This window comes from Triticum dicoccoides, chromosome 7B (assembly GCF_002162155.2).
Source record: "Triticum dicoccoides isolate Atlit2015 ecotype Zavitan chromosome 7B, WEW_v2.0, whole genome shotgun sequence".
In the NCBI taxonomy this organism is placed as follows: Eukaryota; Viridiplantae; Streptophyta; class Magnoliopsida; order Poales; family Poaceae; genus Triticum; species Triticum dicoccoides.
In genome coordinates, this window is record NC_041393.1 from 91,950,352 (window position 1) to 91,969,393 (window position 19,042).

Sequence of the window (19,042 nt, forward strand, 5' to 3'; positions counted from 1 at the left end):
CGGTTGACGCCAAGACTCGTTGGAACTTCTGACGGTCTCGGCAAGGACAGCATCAGTAGTAAAAATTGACCTCTTCTCGGATTGGATGCCAAAAGTGTATTGTTTTCGGTTCAACACTACAAGGCAACGTATGCACCTCGGGCTTGCTGCTCCTTGTCTGATTCAAATTTATATTCTTGGCCACGTGATACCGCCTATTCCTTTGATTGATCGATCTGTTGTTGTGACGCACGTGTGTCGTCTGTTGCCGGTTTCCGGATGGTCCTTGCGGCGATTAGCATATCACTTCCGGTCTTGGCGATTTGCACATATTCGAAAAATCCAGTCGGTCTTAGCCTCAGCATTGTTCCCAAACTGGCCTGATTCAGGATCGCAAGGTCGTGTGTGGTGATGCACTGATGTAACCCTAATTTCACTTGAATTTAAACCTCATACTGCCAGCTCCAAAGTTAATCACAATCTTGATCGCAAAAAATATGAATTTCGCCGACTTTTTTCAAGGTTGTCGGGTTATCCTCCGTGATTGCTCCTTGTCGGCTCTTCTTCATCTGGAAATTGCAAACTTCTCAATCCCTGTTAGAGATCCCTCCAAGAACTCAACACCACTGTGCGCACGCCCCATGGTGGTTGCCAACTATCATGGAATTGTCACGACAGATGTCCTAGTGTGAGGACTTAGTCGTGAGGCCAACGCATCTATGTGGTAGCTTGAGAGAGGTTGGTCGAGAAGACAGACGTGAGGCGGATCAACACACAAGACAAGAATTTAGACAGCTTCGGGCCCTGGGAAACATCATCCGGTAATAGCCCTACATGCTATTTGTGGCTAGGTCTCATTATGCTCATGAGGGAGACGCCGCATAACCGACCCTCCTCTAATTGTGTCTAGCCTTAGAGATTATTTTTCTTCTCCGTCTTGGGGTGCCTTGCCCCTCCTTATATAAGTTGGAGGGGCGGGTTACATGTGGATTCCTAGTAGGACTAGGACTATTCTATAACAAGAAGAATCCTAGTCTGCCCCCTTAAGGGAAAATTCCTTATGTCTTTCCTCGTAAACCAGCCCACCATAGCATGAGCCGGCCTTCTGGGCCTTGGGCCTTGTCATCTGTCTGACCTGCCCTCCAAGTCACCAGTGAGTCGTAGTGTTTCAGGTGGGTTGCCCGTAAACCGCCAAGTCCGGGTGGGTCGCTAGTGAGTCGCCAAGCTCTAGCCGGGTCATACATCCGGCGGGTTACACCGCAGGGTATATCCCCGACACCTGCTGAAGGAAAGGCCACTTTACTTTATCATATGCCTTTTTGAAATCCACTTTGAAGATGACCCTATCTAGTTTCTTTGAATCAATTTCATGGATAGTTTCATGTAAGACAACAACCCCTTCTAGGATATGTCTCCCCGGCATGAAAGCCGTCTGACTCGGTTGCACAACCGAATGGGAGATCCGTGTCAGTCTATTAGTACCCACTTTCATGAATATTTTGAAACTCACATTTAAAAGGCATATTGGCCTGAACTGCTCGATGCGAACTGCTTCTTCTTTCTTTGGCAACAACGTTATCATACCAATGTTAAGATGGAAGAGTTCAAGGTGGCCATTGAAAAAATCGTGAAACATAGGCATAAGACATCCTTTATAATATGCCAACATTTCTTATAGAATTCTGCAGGGAAACCATCTGGTCTCGGTGCTTTGCTCGGTTTCATTTGTGAAATTGCATCGAAAACCTCTTTCTCAGTAAATGGTGCAGATAAAATATCGTTTTCATCTGACCAAAGTTGAGGGATATCCCCAATAACAGACTCATCCAGGGATACCGCATTACATACGGGAGGCCCGAATAGCTGTTTATAAAAGTTGGAACTTTGTGACTTGAGGTTCTCATGACCCACCACGGTTCCTTCTTCCTATTCAAGCTGGACAATGTTCTTTTTTCTATGTTTGCCATTCGCAATCATGTGAAAAAATTGTGTATTGTCATCCCCTTGGACAACCTTAAGAACCCTAGCCCGCAAGGCCCATTTCATTTCTTCATCTCTAAGAAGAGTGTGCAGGCTTTGTTCGGCTTTAGATTTGGTGGCATGCTCCAACACATCAAGCATGTTCCATTCTGCCTTCAGGTCCAAAGCATCAATCAACTGGGTGAGTCTTTCTTTTACTTGCTTGTAAATCCCACTTTCATTTGTGGCCTAACACCGTAAAAATTTCCTTAGATGCCTAATCTTGTTTTGCCATCTATTTGTATTGGATCATCCACTAACAGGCTTTGCCCATTCTTGTGCTACGATGGCCATGAAATTCTCCTTTTCGAACCAACTTAATTCGAAACAGAAAGTGTTTTTGTTGCCAATATGGGTCATGTCTCCGGAGTCTACTAGCATAGGTGTGTGGTCTGAGATTGCCCTTTGCATCACATGCACAAACGCAGGTGGGTATTTCTGTTCCCATTCCACACTAGTGAGCACCCTGTCCAACTTCTCATAAGTTGGAGTTGGTAATGTGTTGGCCCACGTGAACTGCGCACCCATGAGTACAATCTCTCTCAGACTGAGACTCTCAATAATCATGTTGAACATTAGGGACCAATGCCCATCAAAATTGTCATTGGTCTTCTCTTCTCTGCTTCTAATTATATTGAAATCTCCCCCAACTAGGATAGGAAGTCTTTCATCCCCGCGGAGCCTTACCAGATCAGCTAGGAAGTCAGGCTTAACTTCTAGTTGGGCTGCTCTGTACACAACGGAAACCATCCAACTTAGATCTCACCCGAAACTTAACTACAAAGTCACCCCAAACCACATTGATCACCTCTAAACTTTCGGACTTAACCCCCAACAAGATACCACCGGATCTTCCTCTAGGGGATAAACAATGCCAATCAAAATCAATTCCGCCAGACAAAGTGCCAAGGAACTTCAAGGTGAAATTATCTCTAATATTTGATCTATCGATGTCTCTGCAAGGAACCTTCTTTTAGCTAAGTCTTCTAGACCTCTGCTATTCCAAAAGATTCCTTTCATAAATCATCATGAATTTTTTTTCTTAAGATTAACTCCAGCACTTCTCCAAATAGAGGAAGCCGGATAAACCTTCCTTTTCCAGGAACGCTTTGGTCTATCCCCCGCTACCGCTGTTACCTGCATATCCATATTACCGGAGTGACCCTAGGCCTTACAATCTATCACTAGGGGCTCTACATTACCCTCAGACTCCATCCCTTCTACATCCACTTCGGCTTCCGAAGTAGGCATGAGGTCAGTACAAAAGCTCTCAAGAGCCGATATCCCTAAAATGTTAATGTAGGCCTCGTTCATAGGTTTGACGGTGCAATGTTACGAATAATCTGAGAAGCGCACTCAGCTTGTAAGTATACTAAGTTATTAATAGATTTAGCAACTTCCTTTCCATTAGACCCGAGTGAAACTCCTAAGTCATTTGCCTTACCAATTATCTCATGTTCAGTAAAATGCAAAATGGAACAACTCTTATTAAAATACATACCTATAGTTTCCTCGACATCACGAAGCTTGGATGCCCTCATAGCACGCCCTAACTGCAAGTCATCCGCACCTGGTTGCTCCTAGATCTGGATACTAACACACCTGCCAGCCGACACCGGGTTCATGATCCCACCGAATGCGATAATCTCCTCAGTAGTCCTCTCCCAGGGTGTCTTATCCCCAAACGAACACCCGCCCATCCTAGCTGGTGAAGAAATGAGGGGCGCGACCAACATGATAGGTGTTGCTGGAGAAGAGGACTGAAAAGCATCCTGCTCGTTAGTCCCGATCCCCCCCCCCACACACACACCGGCCGGTGGCCTAAAGGTCGCCACGGGAGAGAGGTAGGTGAGGGCCTCCTGCCTGCCCCTCCCCATCTCCACGACGGGCCTGGTGCATCGGGCATTTGAAGCAGGAGGGACAGAAGTGAGGGCCTCCTGGCCCTTCCCCCCCTCGAACACGTCATCAGCAGAACATGGTGCCACCTCTATCGGCCTACTAGAAACCGCAACAAGCTGGTCATCAAGCTGTCGGCCAGTCTATCCCTAGATCTCCCAGCTTGGTGGGTGTGCCGTCTCCGACACACAAGCCTCAGTCAACATTAGCGGTAACTCATGTTCCGCTAGGTCATCCATCTCGACTCTGTGACTCCATAGATGGCTAGGGGCCAAAGAAACACAGAATGAACCAAAGCGCATTGTGTTCGTCGGTGTCGTAGATGGTGTTGTCCCCTTAGCAGACTCATCTACCTTAGCAGACTGGGAAGAAGGACCCTTGGCTGCCTCATGAGACGAATGCTTAGCACCCTTCTCTGGATACCCCGGAGCGCCACCCCCCTCTGCCGTGTCCATATGTTGAACCCCATCAAGCTCCTGGAACAACGGTGTATCCTCGATCTAAATATCTAAATCATGCATGACCCCCGCATGAGTCCACTTGACCACATCCGGCACGAACTCAATGTTCACCACACTTACAAGTAACCTCGCCACACCATGTGCACGGGTGAAGGGCATATCTACCTATTATGTCTTGCCACTAAGAGATCCCAAGCTCCAAGTTACCAGAAAATTATTAAGTGGCTTAGGCAGTGCTCCCAAAAAACGAACCTATATCTGAGATAAAGGTGTGCCATGTGGCTCCTTTTGCTACCACTCATCAAATTCCATGATGTAGTTGGTACCCGGCACTCTACACATATCGAACTTAAGGATACGTGATACGTCTCCAATGTATCTATAATTTTTGATTGTGCCATGCTATTATATTATCTGTTTTGGATGTTTAATAGGCATTAATATGTTATTTTATATTATTTTTGGGACTAACCTATTAACCGATGGGCCAGTGCCAGTTTCTGTATTTTTTCCTATTTTAGAGTTTTGCAGAAAAGGAATACCAAACGAAATGAAACCTTCGCAATGATCTTTCTTGGACCGAAAGCAAACCAGAAGACTTGAAGATGAAGTCGGAGACGCAACAAGGAAGCCACGAGGCAGGAGGGCGCGCCCAGGGGGGTAGGGCACCCCCCCCACCCTCATGGCTCCCCTGTCCTAGTTACTCCGCCTATATATACTCTTATACCCTGAAAACATCCAGGGGAGCCACAAAACCACTTTTACACCGCCGCAACCTTTTGTGCTCATGAGATCCCATCTAGGGGCCTTTTCCGACGTCCATCCAGAGGGGGATTCGATCACGGAGGGCTTATACATCAACACCATTGCCTCTCCGATGAAGCGTGAGTAGTTTACCACAAACCTTCGGGTCCATAGTTATTAGCTAGATGGCTTCTTCTCTCTCTTTGATTCTCAATACCATGTTCACCTCAATGTTCTTGGAGATCTATTCAATGTAATACTCTTTTGCGGTGTGTGTGCCGAGATCCGATGAATTGTGGATTTATGATCAAGATTATCTATGAATATTATTTGGTTCTTCTCTGAATTCTTATATGCATGATTTGATATCTTTGCGAGTCTCTTCGAATTATCGGTTTAGTTTGGCCTACTAGATTGATCTTTCTTGCAATGGGAGAAGTGCTTAGCTTTGGGTTCAATCTTGCGGTGTCCTTTCCCAGTGACAGTAGGGGCAGCAAGGCACGTATTGTATTGTTGCCATCAAAGATCATGATAACCCACAAGAATAGGGGATCACAACAGTTTTCGAGGATAGAGTATTCAACCCAAATTTATTGATTCGACACACGGGGAGCCAAAGAATATTCTCAAGTATTAGCAGCTGAGTTGTCAATTCAACCACACTTGGATAACTTAGTATCTGCAGCAAAGTATTTAGTAGCAAAGTAGTATGATAGTAATGGTAACAGTGATAAATGTAATGATAGCAGTTTTGTAGTGATTGTAACAGTAGCAACGGAAAAGTAAATAAGCAAAGCACAATATGTGAAAAGCTCGTAGGCATTGGATCAGTGATGGATAATTATGTCGGATGCAATTGATCATGTAATAGTTACAACATAGGGTGACACGGAACTAGCTCCAGTTCATCAATGTAATGTAGGCATGTATTCCGAATATAGTCATACGTGCTTATGGAAAAGAACTTGCATGGCATCTTTTGTCCTACCCTCCCGTGGCAGCGGGGATATTAAGGCCTCCTTTTAATAGAGTACCGGACCAAAGCATTAACACATAGTGAATACATGAACTCCTCAAACTACGGTCATCACCGAGAAGTATCCCGATTATTGTCACTTCGGGGTTGTCGGATAATAACACATAATAGGTGACTATAGACTTGCAAGATAGGATCAAGAACTCACATATATTCATGAAACCATAATAGGTTCAGTCTGAAATCATGGCACTCGGGCCCTAGTGACAAGCATTAAGCATAGTAAAGTCGTATCAACATCAATCTCAGAACATAGTGGATACTAGGGATCAAACCGTAACAAAACTTACTTGATTACATGGTAAATCTCGTCCAACCCATAACCCTCCAGCAAGCCTACGATGGAATTACTCATGCATGGCAGTGAGCATCATGAAATTGATGATGGAGGATGGTTGATGATGACGATGGCGACAAATCCCCCTCTCCTGAGCCCCGAACGGACTCCAGATCAGCCCTCCCGAGAGTGATTAGGGCTTGGTGGCGGCTCCGTGTCGTAAAACGCGATGAAACTTCCTCTCTGATTTTTTTCTCTCTGTGAAACGAAATATATAGAGTTGGAGTTGAGGTCGGTGGAGCAGCAGGGGGGGCACGAGGCATGGGGTGCGCCCAGGGGGAGGGGGCACGCCCCCACCCTCGTGGACTAGGTGTGGGCCCCTGGACTTGATTCTTTCGCTAGTATTTTTTATATTTTCCAAAAGTTATCTCCGTGGATTTTCAGGTCATTCCGATAACTTTTGTTTTCTGCATAATAAACAACACCATGACAGTTCTACTAACAACAGCGTCAGTCCCGGTTAGTTTCATTCAAATCATGCAAGTTAGAGTCCAAAACAAGGGCAAAAGTGTTTGGAAAAGTAGATACGTTGGAGACGTATCAACTCCCCCAAGCTTAATCCTTTGCTTGACCTCAAGCAATTCAATTGATAAACTGAAAGTGATAATGAAAAACTTTTACAAACTCTATTTGCTCTTGTTGTTGTAAGTATGTAAAGCCAGCATTCAAGTTTTTAGCAAAGATTATGAACTAACCTTATTAACAATAACACTTAGGTCTCATATTTACTCATATCAATGGCATAATCAACTAGCGAGCAATAATAATAAAACTCGGATGAGAACACTTTCTCAAAACAATCATAATATGATATAGCAAGATGGTATCTCGCTAGCCCTTTCTGAGACCGCAAAACATAAATGCAGAGCACCTTTAAAGATCAAGGACTGACTAAACATTGTAATTCATGGTAAAAGAGATCCAGTCAAGTCATACCCAAGATAAACTAATAGTAATGCATGCAAACGACAGTGTGCTCTCCAGCGGGTGCTTTTTAATATGAAGGTGATGACTCAACATAAAAGTAAATAGATAGGACCTTCACGGAGGGAAGCAGGGATTTGTAGAGGTGCCAGAGCTTGATTTTGAAATAGATATGAATAACATTTTGAGCGGTATACTTTCACTGTCAACCTAACAACTATGAGATCTCGATATCTTCCATGCTACACACATTATAGGCGGTTCCCAAACGAATGGTAAAGTTTATACTCCCCCACCACCAACAAGCATCAATCCATGGCTTGCTCGAAACAACGAGTGCCTCCAACTAGCAACAACCCTGGGGCAGTTTTGTTTTAATTACTTTGATTTGCTTTGATCTTTTTGATCATGGGACTGGGCATCCTGGTTACCAGCCATTTTCTCGTGAATGAGAAGCGGAGGCCACTCCTCTCTAGAATAACCCGCCTAGCATGGAAGATACATACATCCCTAGTTGAAACATGAGCTGCTCGAGCATACAAAACATAATTTCATTTGAAGGTTTGGAGTTTGGCACATACAAATTTACTTGGAACGGTAGGTAAATACTGCATATAGGAAGGTATGGTGGACTCATATGGAATAACTGTGGGGTTTGTGGAGTTTGGATGCACAAGAAGTATTCCCAATTCTTACAGGTGAAGGCTAGCAAAAGACTGGGAAGCGACCAACTGAGAGAGCGACAACAGTCATGAACATGCATTAAAATTAATCAATACCGAGTGCAAGCATGAGTAGGATATAATCCACCATGAACATAAATATCGTGAAGGCTATGTTGATTTTGTTTCAACTACATGCATGAACATGTGCCAAGTCGAGTCACTCAATTCATTTAAAGGAGGATACCACCCTGTCATACCACATCACAACCATTTTAATAGCATGTTGGCACGCAAGGTAAACCATTATAAGCTCCTAGCTAATTAAGCATGGAATAAGTAACTATAATCTCTAATTATCATTGCAAACATGTTTATTCATAATAGGCTGAATCAGGAACGATGAACTCATCATATTTACAAAAACAAGAGAGGTCGAGTTCATACCAGCTTCTCTCATCTCAATTAGTCCATCATATATCGTCATTATTGCCTTTCACTTGCACGACCGAACGGTGTGTATAATAATAATAGTGCACATGCATTGGACTAAGCTGGAACCTGCAAGCATTCAACTCAAGAGAGAAGACAAGGTAATATGGGCTCTAAATTAGATCAACAATCATGCATATGAGAGCCACTAAACATTTTCATTATGGTCTTCTACTCCTGACCCCAAAGGAAAGAAAAGACATAACACTATTTACAAGGGAAAGCTCCCAACAAGTAAAAGAAGAATGAGAAATATTTTTGGGTTTTCTTTTTAATTACTACTACAAGCATGGAAAGTAGACTAACTAATTTTTTTGGGTTTTCTTTAAGGTTTATCAAACACACAAGAAGAAAGCTAGAAAAATAAATTAAACTAGCATGGATAATACAATGAAAGAGTATGGGCACCAACAACTAGAATAATTGTGTGAACATGAATGTCAAGTCGGTGAGAAATACGTATTGCCCCAAGCTTAGGCCTTTGGCCTAAGTTGGTCTATGCCCAAGGAAAGCCTGGCTGATATCCGAAGTTATAACTGGGGTCATACTGAGATGCAGCAGCCAATGCCTCCTGAGCTGTGGCATGTTGGCGAGCTGCCTCCGCTCTCCTCTCGTGCTCGGTAGCCTCCTCCCTGGTTACAATGTATCTTCTTTTTGCCTGGTAATCAAAAAGGGAAGGAGCAGGGAGAGTAACATGGACAGCGCAACATCTGTCAAAGATTAGTCAATATTGGAGGAATTGTTCATTTCTTAAAAGAAAACGATGTCTGACCATCGCGTCATAATCTAAGTAAGTGGGAGGCAACTGCAAATCACCCTCACGTGGGGGTATACCAAGATAATTAGCAACACGGGTCACATAAATCCCTCCAAATAAATATCCAACTAAACCATTATTATGCAACCTACATGCAACAGTTGCTCCCAAGTTATAATCTTTATTACCTAATACAACACTCTTAAGATCACAAAGATCAGGGACTCACATGTGACATGCTTCATCTTTACCATTAATGCATCTACCAATGAAGAGAGCAAAATAATGTAGAGCGGGAAAATGAATGCTCCCTATGGTAGCATGTGCTATATCCCTAGATTCTCCCACGGTGATACTAGCAAGAAAGTCTTTATATTCAGATTTGTGGGGTTCATTAACATTGCCCTACTGTGGGAGTTTGCAAGCAGTTGTAAAATCTTCTAGGTCCATGGTATAAGATTGATCATAAATATCAAACAGGACATTCTAAGAATTACGTGAAGATGTAAATTTAAATCTTCTCACGAATGAATCAGTCAATTGGTAGTGCTGAGGACACTTATCTTGCATGAAGTCCTCAAGATCGGCATTACGCACATATGCGTCAAATTCATCCATGATGCCTGCATTGACCATAAACTCTTCTAACGGCCATTCACAAGACCGCACCTCAGCTTCCCTTGGTGGTTCATCGTCTTGCTCACGCATAGCACGTCTCGGTCCTCTCTTTGTTGAGGAACCACCTTGGTACATTTTCTTGGACATATTTCTTCCTCTGAAAATTTCTGAAATCTTTAGTAACTTCAAAATAAAAGTGAATCAAACTAAACAAGATTGATAGCAACTACTCCCACAAGTGCCTAGAGCCTATATCATGCATTAAAATTACTTGGGACCTCATAAATTTGACAAACAAGCTCAAGAATAGGGTCACCTATGCAGCAAAAATTTAAAATGAATAAAGCACTAGAACACAAACTAATTGGACCAATGGAGGAGTCACATACCAAGCAACAATCTCCCAAAGCAGTTTTATGAATGGAGCTTTGAGCAAGGAGATCGAAAATCGCAGCAAAATAAGCTAGAACTCATGCTTAAGCTGGATGGGGATTTTTTTGGGAGGAAGATGGAGTGTGTGGGTGCAGGAATAAGTGGAGGGGGGCCACCATGGGCCCACGAGGTAGGGGGTGCGCCCAGGGGGAGTGGGCATACCTGGACCCTCATGGCCAGGTGCTTGCCCCCCTGTTGTGTTCTCAGTGCCTAAAATCCTCAAATATTCCATAAAAATCACACTAAATTTGCAGGGCATTTGGAGCACTTTTATTTTCGGGATATTTTTTATTGCAATGATAATTCAGAAAACAGACAGATAATACTATTTTTGCTTTATTTATTCTAAACAACAAAAAGTAAAAAGAGAGTACAGAATGTTGCGCCGTCTAGTTTCATCCATCTCATAATCATCAAAAGGAATCCACTAACAAGGTTGATCAAGTCTTGTTAACAATCTCATTCCGAATAACATGGAACCGGAGAAATTTCGAATAACACTAGGTTACCTCAACGGGGATATGAACATCCCCAATAATAAGAATATCATATTTTTTTCTTGATAGTAGGAAGGGGAAATTCAAAACCTCCAATAATGATATTTGGAATTTTTCCAATAGAATATATGTTGTGAACTGTTACGTCTCCAACGTATCTATAATTTTTTATTGTTCCATGCTATTATATTACTTGTTTTGGATGTTTATGGGCTTTACTTTACAGTTTTATATCATTTTTGGGACTAACCTACTAACCGGAGGCCCAGCCCGTATTGCTGTTTTTTGCCTATTTCAGTATTTCGAAGAAAAGGAATATCAAACGGAGTCCAAACGGAATGAAACCTTTGGGAGCGATCTTTTTGTAAGAAACGCCATCCAGAGGACTTGGAGTACAAGTCAAGAAGCAATCGAGGAGGCCACAAGGGTGGAGGGCACGCCCCTTGCTAGGCGCGCCCCCCTGTTTCGTGGCCCCCTCGGGCGTCCATCAACGTACTTCTTCCGCCTATATATACCTACGGACCCCGAAAACATCAGAGGCGACCACGAAAAACTATTTCCACCACCGTAACCTTCTGTATCCATGAGATCCCATCTTGGAGCCTTCACCGGCGCTCCTCCGGAGGGGGAATCGACCATGGAGGTCTTCTACATCAACACCATAGCCCGATGAGTTGTGAGTAGTTTACCACAGACCTTCGGGTCCATAGTTATTAGCTAGATGGCTTCTTCTCTCTCTTTGGATCGCAATACCATGTTCTCCTTGATCTTCTTGGAGATCTATTCGATGTAACTCTTTTTGCGGTGTGTTTGTCGAGATCCGATGAATTGTGGGTTTATGACCAAGTTTATATATGAGAAATATTTGAATCTCCTCTGAATTCTTTTACGTGTGATTAAGTTATCTTTTCAAGTCTCTTCAAATTATCAGTTTGGTTTGGCCTACTAGATCGATCTTTCTTGCAATGGGAGAAGTGCTTAGCTTTGGGTTCAATCTTGCGGTGTCCTTTCCCAGTGACAGCAGGGGCAGCAAGGCACGTATTGTATTGTTGCCATCGAGGATAAAAAGATGGGGTTTATATCATATTGCATGAGTTTATCCCTCTACATCATGTCATCTTTCTTAATGCGTTACTCTATTCTTCATGAACTTAATACTCTAGATGCATGCTGGATAGCGGTCGATGTGTGGAGTAATAGTAGTAGATGCAGGCAGGAGCCGGTCTACTTGTCACGGACGTGATGCCTATATGCATGATCATGCCTAGATAATCTCATAATTATTCACTTTTCTATTAATTGCTCGACAGTAATTTGTTCACCCATCGTAATAATATGCTATCTTGAGAGAAGCCACTAGTGAAACCTATGGCCCCCGGGTCTATCTCTTATCATATAAGTTTGCTATTTACTTTTATTTTCATCTTTACTTTTCCAATCTATATTATAAAATACCAAAAATATATTTATCTTATCATATTATCTCTATCAGATCTCACTTTTGCAAGTGGCCGTGAAGGGATTGACAACCCCTTTATTGCGTTGGTTGTGAGTTCTTGTTTGTTTGTGTAGGTGCGTGGGACTTGTGAAGAGTCTCCTACTGGATTGAGACCTTGGTTCTCCAAAACTTAGGGAAATACTTACGCTACTATTGCTGCATAACCCTTTCCTCTTCAAGGAAAACCAACGCAAGCTCAAGACATAGCAAGAAGGATTTCTGGTACCGTTGCCGGGGAGATCTTCGCTCAAGTCAAGACATAACAAGTACCCGTCACAAACTCATCTCCCTCGCATTTACATTATTTGCCATTTTCCTCTCGTTTTCCTCTCCCCCACTTCACCCTTGCCATTTTATCCGCCCTCTCTTTCCCAAAATCCTCTCTTTTTCACTTGCCTTTTTGTTTGCTCGTGTGTTAGATCATTTATCTCGTCGTTATGGCTAGTTCGGTCTTTATCCCTTCATCTCCCGACTTTGAAGTTCTTCACTTCAAGCAAAGACAAGGAGAAAATTTAAAAGATGCTTGGTTTAGAATGTTAGAAACTTATCGTGGTTGCACTATAGAAGGAGATTTCAAGATTTTACTTCGTAATTTTTATGTTGGGTTAATCTTATCCCATACACAACTCCTTGATTTTGCAGCCAAAGGGAGTTTTGTTGAAATTGATCCTAGTTTCACTTACGAAATTATAGAGGGGATAGTAGGAGTACTTCCCCTAAAAAAGGGATCACCCCTTACTCAAGAAGAAACCCAAATTCTAGAGAAATTATGTGAATTGCAAAAATTTGTTGAACCTCTTAAAAATATTGGTGGGAACATCAATCAGATGAATAATTTGATTACACTTTGCAATAAGCGGTTGGATGCTTTAGATCAAAAGATCTCCGAGCATGAAGGGAAACGCAAGGAGCCTCTTGGATCCGAGCATAACCTCATTAAAAATATAAATGGCACAACTTAGATCTATCCTCGCTTTTATGCCTAGCTAGCTAGGGGTGTTAAACGATAACGCTAGTTGGGAGGCAACCCAATTTTCTTTGTGTTTTTTGTTTTTGTTTCTGTTTAGTAATAAATTTTGCATCTAGCTTACGTTTAGATGTGTTTCCATGTTTTATTTAGTGTTTGTGCCAAGTAGAACCTATAGGATAACCTATGGTGATAGTTAATTTGATTCTGCTGAAAAACAGAAACTTTGCGCTCACGAGAAAAAATTCAATAAATCACAGAAACGTTATTTTGCATTGATTAGTTTTGATGTAGATCAATAGACAAATTTCCCAGGACATCCTATTTTGGTAGGATTTTTAGAGTTCCAGAAGTATTCGAAAGTTACAGATTGCTACAGACTGTTCTGTTTTTGACAGATTCTGCCTTTCGTGTGTTGTTTGCTTATTTTGATGCATCTATGGCTAGTAAGTAAGGGTATGAACCATAGAGAACTTGGAATACAGTAGGTTTAACACCAATATAAATAAAGAATGAGTTCATTACAGTACCTTATGTGGTGGTTTTTCTATCTTTCACTAACGGACTTTATGAGATTTCCTGTTGAGTTTTGTGTTGTGAAGTTACCAAGTTTTGGGTAAAGATTTGATGGACTATGGAATAAAGAGTGGAAAGAGACTAAGCTTGGGGATGAACATGGAACCCCAAGATATTAAATAATATCCAAAAGCCTAAGCTTGGGGATGCCCCGGAAGGCATCCCCTCTTTCGTCTTCGTTTATCGGTAACTTTACTTGGAGCTATATTTTTATTTGCCACATGATATGTGTTTTGCTTGGAGCGTCTTGTATGATATTATTCTTTGATTTTTATTTTACCACAATCATCCTTGCTGTACACACATTTTGGGAGAATCCCACTTGATTAAAATTTATTAGAATACTCTATCTACTTCACTTACATCTTTTGAGCTAGATAGTTTTTGCTCTAGTGCTTCACTTATATTTTTTAGAGCACGGTGGTGGCTTAATTTTGAAGAAATTTTTGATCTCTCATGCTTCACTTACATTATTTTGAGAGTCTTTTAGAATAGCAGGGTAGTTGCTATGGTTATAAATTTGGTCCTAGAATGATGAGCATCCAACTTGGGTATAATAAAAACTATCATAGAGTGCATTAAACACTAGGATCAATTTGATGCTTGATAATTGTTTTGAGATATAAAGGTAGTAATGTTAAGATTCATGCTAGTGGGTAATTATGAGATTGAGAAATACTTGTGTTGAAGTTAGCAAGTCCCGTAGCATGCACGTATGGTAAAAGTTGTGTGACAAATTTGTTGCATGAGGTACTCTTTTGATTGTCTTCCTTATGAGTGGTAGTCGGGGACGAGCGATGGTCGTTTCCTACCAATCTATCCCTCTAGGAGCATGCGTAGTAGTACTTTTCTTTGAGGGCTAAGTAAACTTTTGCAATAAGTATATGAGTTCTTTATGACTAATTTGAGTCCATGGATATACGCACACTCACCCTTCCACTTTGCTAGCCTCTATTATGCCATGCAAATTTCGCCGGTATCATGTACCCATTATTTACCTTCCTCAAAACAGCCACCATACCTACCTATTATGGCATTTCCATAGCCATTCCGAGATATATTGCCATGCAACATTCCACCGTTCCGTTATTATGACACGTTACATCATTGTCATATTGCTCTTTGCATGATCATGTAGTTGACATTGTAGTCGTGGCAAGGCCACCCTCATAATTTTCATACATGTCACTCTTGATTCATTGCATATCCCGGTACACCACCGGAGGCATTCATATAGAGTCATATCTTGTTCTAAGTATTGAGTTCTAATTCTCGAGTTGTAAATTAATAAAAGTGTGATGACCTTCGTTATTAGAGCATTGTCCCAAGTGAGGAAAGGATGATGAAGACTATGATTCCCCCACAAGTCGGGATGAGACTTCGGACTTTATAAAAATAAAAGAGGCCAAAGAAGCCCATAGAAAAAGAGGCCAAAGAATCCCACCAAATAAAAAAATGAGAGAAAAAGAGAGGAGGGACAATTGCTACTATCTTTTTTCCACACTTGTGCTTCAAAATAGCACCATGATCTTCATGATAGAGAGTCTTTTATGTTGTCACTTACATATACTAGTGGGAATTTTTCATTATAGAACTTGGCTTGTATATTCCAATGATGGGCTTCCTCAAAATACCCTAGGTCTTCGTGAGCAAGCAAGTTGGATGCACACCCACTTAATTTCTTTTGTTGAGCTTTCATACATTTATAGCTCTAGTGCATCCGTTGCATGACAATCCCTACTCACTCACATTGATATCTATTGATGGGCATCTCCATAGCCCGTTGATACGCCTAGTTGATGTGAGATTATCTTCTCCCTTTTTGTCCTCACAACCACCACCATATACCACCATAGTGCTATGCCCATCGCTTACGATCATGTATTGCGTAAGAGTTGAAAAAAGTTGAAGCACGTTAAAAAGTATGAACCAGTTGCTTGGCTCGTCATCGGGGTTGTGCATGATGGGAGTATTTTGTGTAATGAAAATGAAGCATGGCATAACTTTATGATTTTGTAGGGATAAGCTTTCTTTGGCTATGCTATTTTGATAGGACATGATTATGTGTTAGTATGCTTTGAGTATTACTATTTTTATGTTTTATAAGCTTTTATCTTGAATCATTTGGATCTGAACAATCATGCCACAATAAAGGAAATTACATTGAGAATTATGATAGGTAGCATTCCACATCAAAAATTCTGTTTTTATCATTTACCTACTCGAGGACGAGCAGGAATTAAGCTTGGGGATGCTTGATACGTCTCCAACGTATCAATAATTTTTGATTGTTCCATGCTATTATATTACTTGTTTTGGATGTTTATGGGCTTTACTTTACACTTTTATATCATTTTTGGGACTAACCTACTAACCGGAGGCCCAGCTCGTATTGCTGTTTTTTGCCTATTTCAGTATTTCGAAGAAAAGGAATATCAAACGGAGTCCAAACGGAATGAAACCTTTAGGAGCAATCTCGTGGGCCCTTCGGGCATCCACCGACGTACTTCATCCTCCTATATATACCTATGGGCCCCGAAAACATCAGAGGCGACCACGAAAAACTATTTCCGCCACCGTAACCTTCTGTATCCGCGAGATCCCATCTTGGAGCCTTCGCCGGCGCTCTGCTGGAGGGGGAATCAATGATGGAGGGCTTCTACATCAACACCATACCCTCTCTGATGAGTTGTGAGTAGTTTACCACAGACCTTCGGGTCCATAGTTATTAGCTAGATGGACTCTTCTCTCTCTTTGGATCTCAATACCATGTTCTCCTTGATCTTCTTGGAGATCTATTCGATGTAACTCTTTTTGCATTGTGTTTGTCGAGATTCGATGAATTGTGGGTTTATGATCAAGTTTATCTATGAGAAATATTTGAATCTCCTATGAATTCTTTTATGTGTGATTAAGTTATCTTTGCAAGTCTCTTCGAATTATCAGTTTGGTTTGGCCTACTAGATTGATCTTTCTTGCAATGGGAGAAGTTCTTAGGTTTGGGTTCAATCTTGTGGTGTCCTTTCCTAGTGACGGCAGGGTCAGCAAGGCACGTATTGTATTGTTGCCATCGAGGATAAAAAGATGGGGTTTATATCATATTGCTTGAGTTTATCCCTCTACATCATGTCATCTTTCTTAATGAGTTACTCTGTTCTTATGAACTTAATACTCTAGATGCATGTTGGATAGCGGTTGATGTGTAGAGTAATAGTAGTAGATGCAGGCAGGAGTCGGTCTACTTGTAACGGACGTGATGCCTATATACATGATAATGCCTAGATAATCTCATAATTATTTGCTTTTCTATCAATTGCTCGACAGTAATTTGTTCACCCACTGTAATACTTATGCTATCTTGAGAGAAGCCACTAGTGAAACCTATGGCCCCCGGGTCTATCTCTTATCATATAAGTTTTCTATTTACTTTTATTTGCATCTTTACTTTTCCAATCTATAATATAAAATACCAAAAATATATTTATCTTATCATATTATGTCTATCAGATCTCACTTTCGCAAGTGGCCGTGAAGGGATTGACAACCCCTTTATTGCGCTGGTTGCGAGCTCTTGTTTGTTTGTGTAGGCACGTGGGACTTGTGAGGAGTCTCCTATTGGATTGATACCTTGGTTCTCGAAAACCGAGGGAAATACTTATGCTACTAGTGCTGCATCACTCTTTCCTCTTCAAGGAAAACCAACGCAAGCTCAAGACATAGCATGAACTTGAGGTTGTTTCCTCGGAAAGTGTACCGTATGCTCATTACCATTAACATGAAAAGTGACATTGCCTTTGTTGCAATCAATAACATCCCCTGCAGTATTCAAAAAGGGTCTACCAAGGATAATCGACATACTATCGTCCTCAGGAATATCAAGAATAACATAGTCTGTTAACATAGTGACATTTGCAACCACAACAGGCATATCCTCACAAATACTGACAGGTATAGCAGTTGATTTATTGGCCATTTGCAAAGATATTTCAGTAGGTGTGAACTTATTCAATTCAATTCTACGATATAAAGAGAGAGGCTAACACTAACACCGGCTCCAAGATCACATAAAGCAGTTTTAACATATTTTCTTTTAATGGAGCATGGTATAGTTGGTACCCCTGGATCTCCAAGTTTCTTAGGTATTCCACCTTTAAAAGTGTAATTAGCAAGCATGGTGGAAATTTCAGCTTCCGGTATCTTTCTTTTATTTGTAATGATATCCTTCATGTATTTAGCATAAGGGTTTATTTTAAGCATATCAGTTAAGGGCATACGTAAGAAGATAGGTCTAATCACTACAAAAAAAAGACACATCCGTGACATTTTGGGCCGAATGAATTTTTTTCTGTCATACATATGACACTTCTATGACGATAATTGAGAAAAAACCCGGTATCATCATAGATGCGGTGGGCTCCTACTTCTATGACAAAAAATCATGACAGTAAATGGGCTTTTCGTCCTGGGCGGGCCGGAGACGCAGCTGCATGACATTCTTTGGGCCGTCCATGACGGGAAAAACCGTGGTAGAAGCGAGGGGGAGGAAAATTTTGGGGAGTTGCCGGTTACGGTGGGAGGTCGGGGGCAGAGCGATGCGCGTTTCTCTCATACGTACGCGCGTGTGTGCGAGGCGTTGTCTCTAACTGAAGTCGAGCGAGGCGTTGGGCTCTAACTGAACCCGAGCGATTGCACTGCAGGCTACGCGTTACTGAACCCGAGCGATCGATCGATGGCTATTAACTGAACCCGATGGAGCGATTCCTTCACTACTGCTGCTAACTGAAGCCGATCGATGCTGCCTCTGGTTGAACAATGAGCGTTGCGGGGGGGTGGATGAACAGTGAGTGGTGGCGTTGCCTCTGGATGAATAGGAACCCGTGGTGTGGAGGGTTGGATGAACAGTAGATGGTGGAGGGGTGGCCGTGGAGGGGTGGTTGAACAGGACCCCGTGGTGTGGAGGGCTGGATGAACAGGAGACGGTGGAGGGGTGCCCGTGGAGGGGTGGTTGAACAGTAGCCGGTGGAGTAGCGCGTGGTGGAGGCTGGATGAACAGGAGCCCGTGGAGGCTGGAGGAGGTCAACGGTAGCCCGTGGAGGCTGGAGGAGGTCGACGGTGGAGATGAACAGTATCCCGTGGAGTCCCATTTT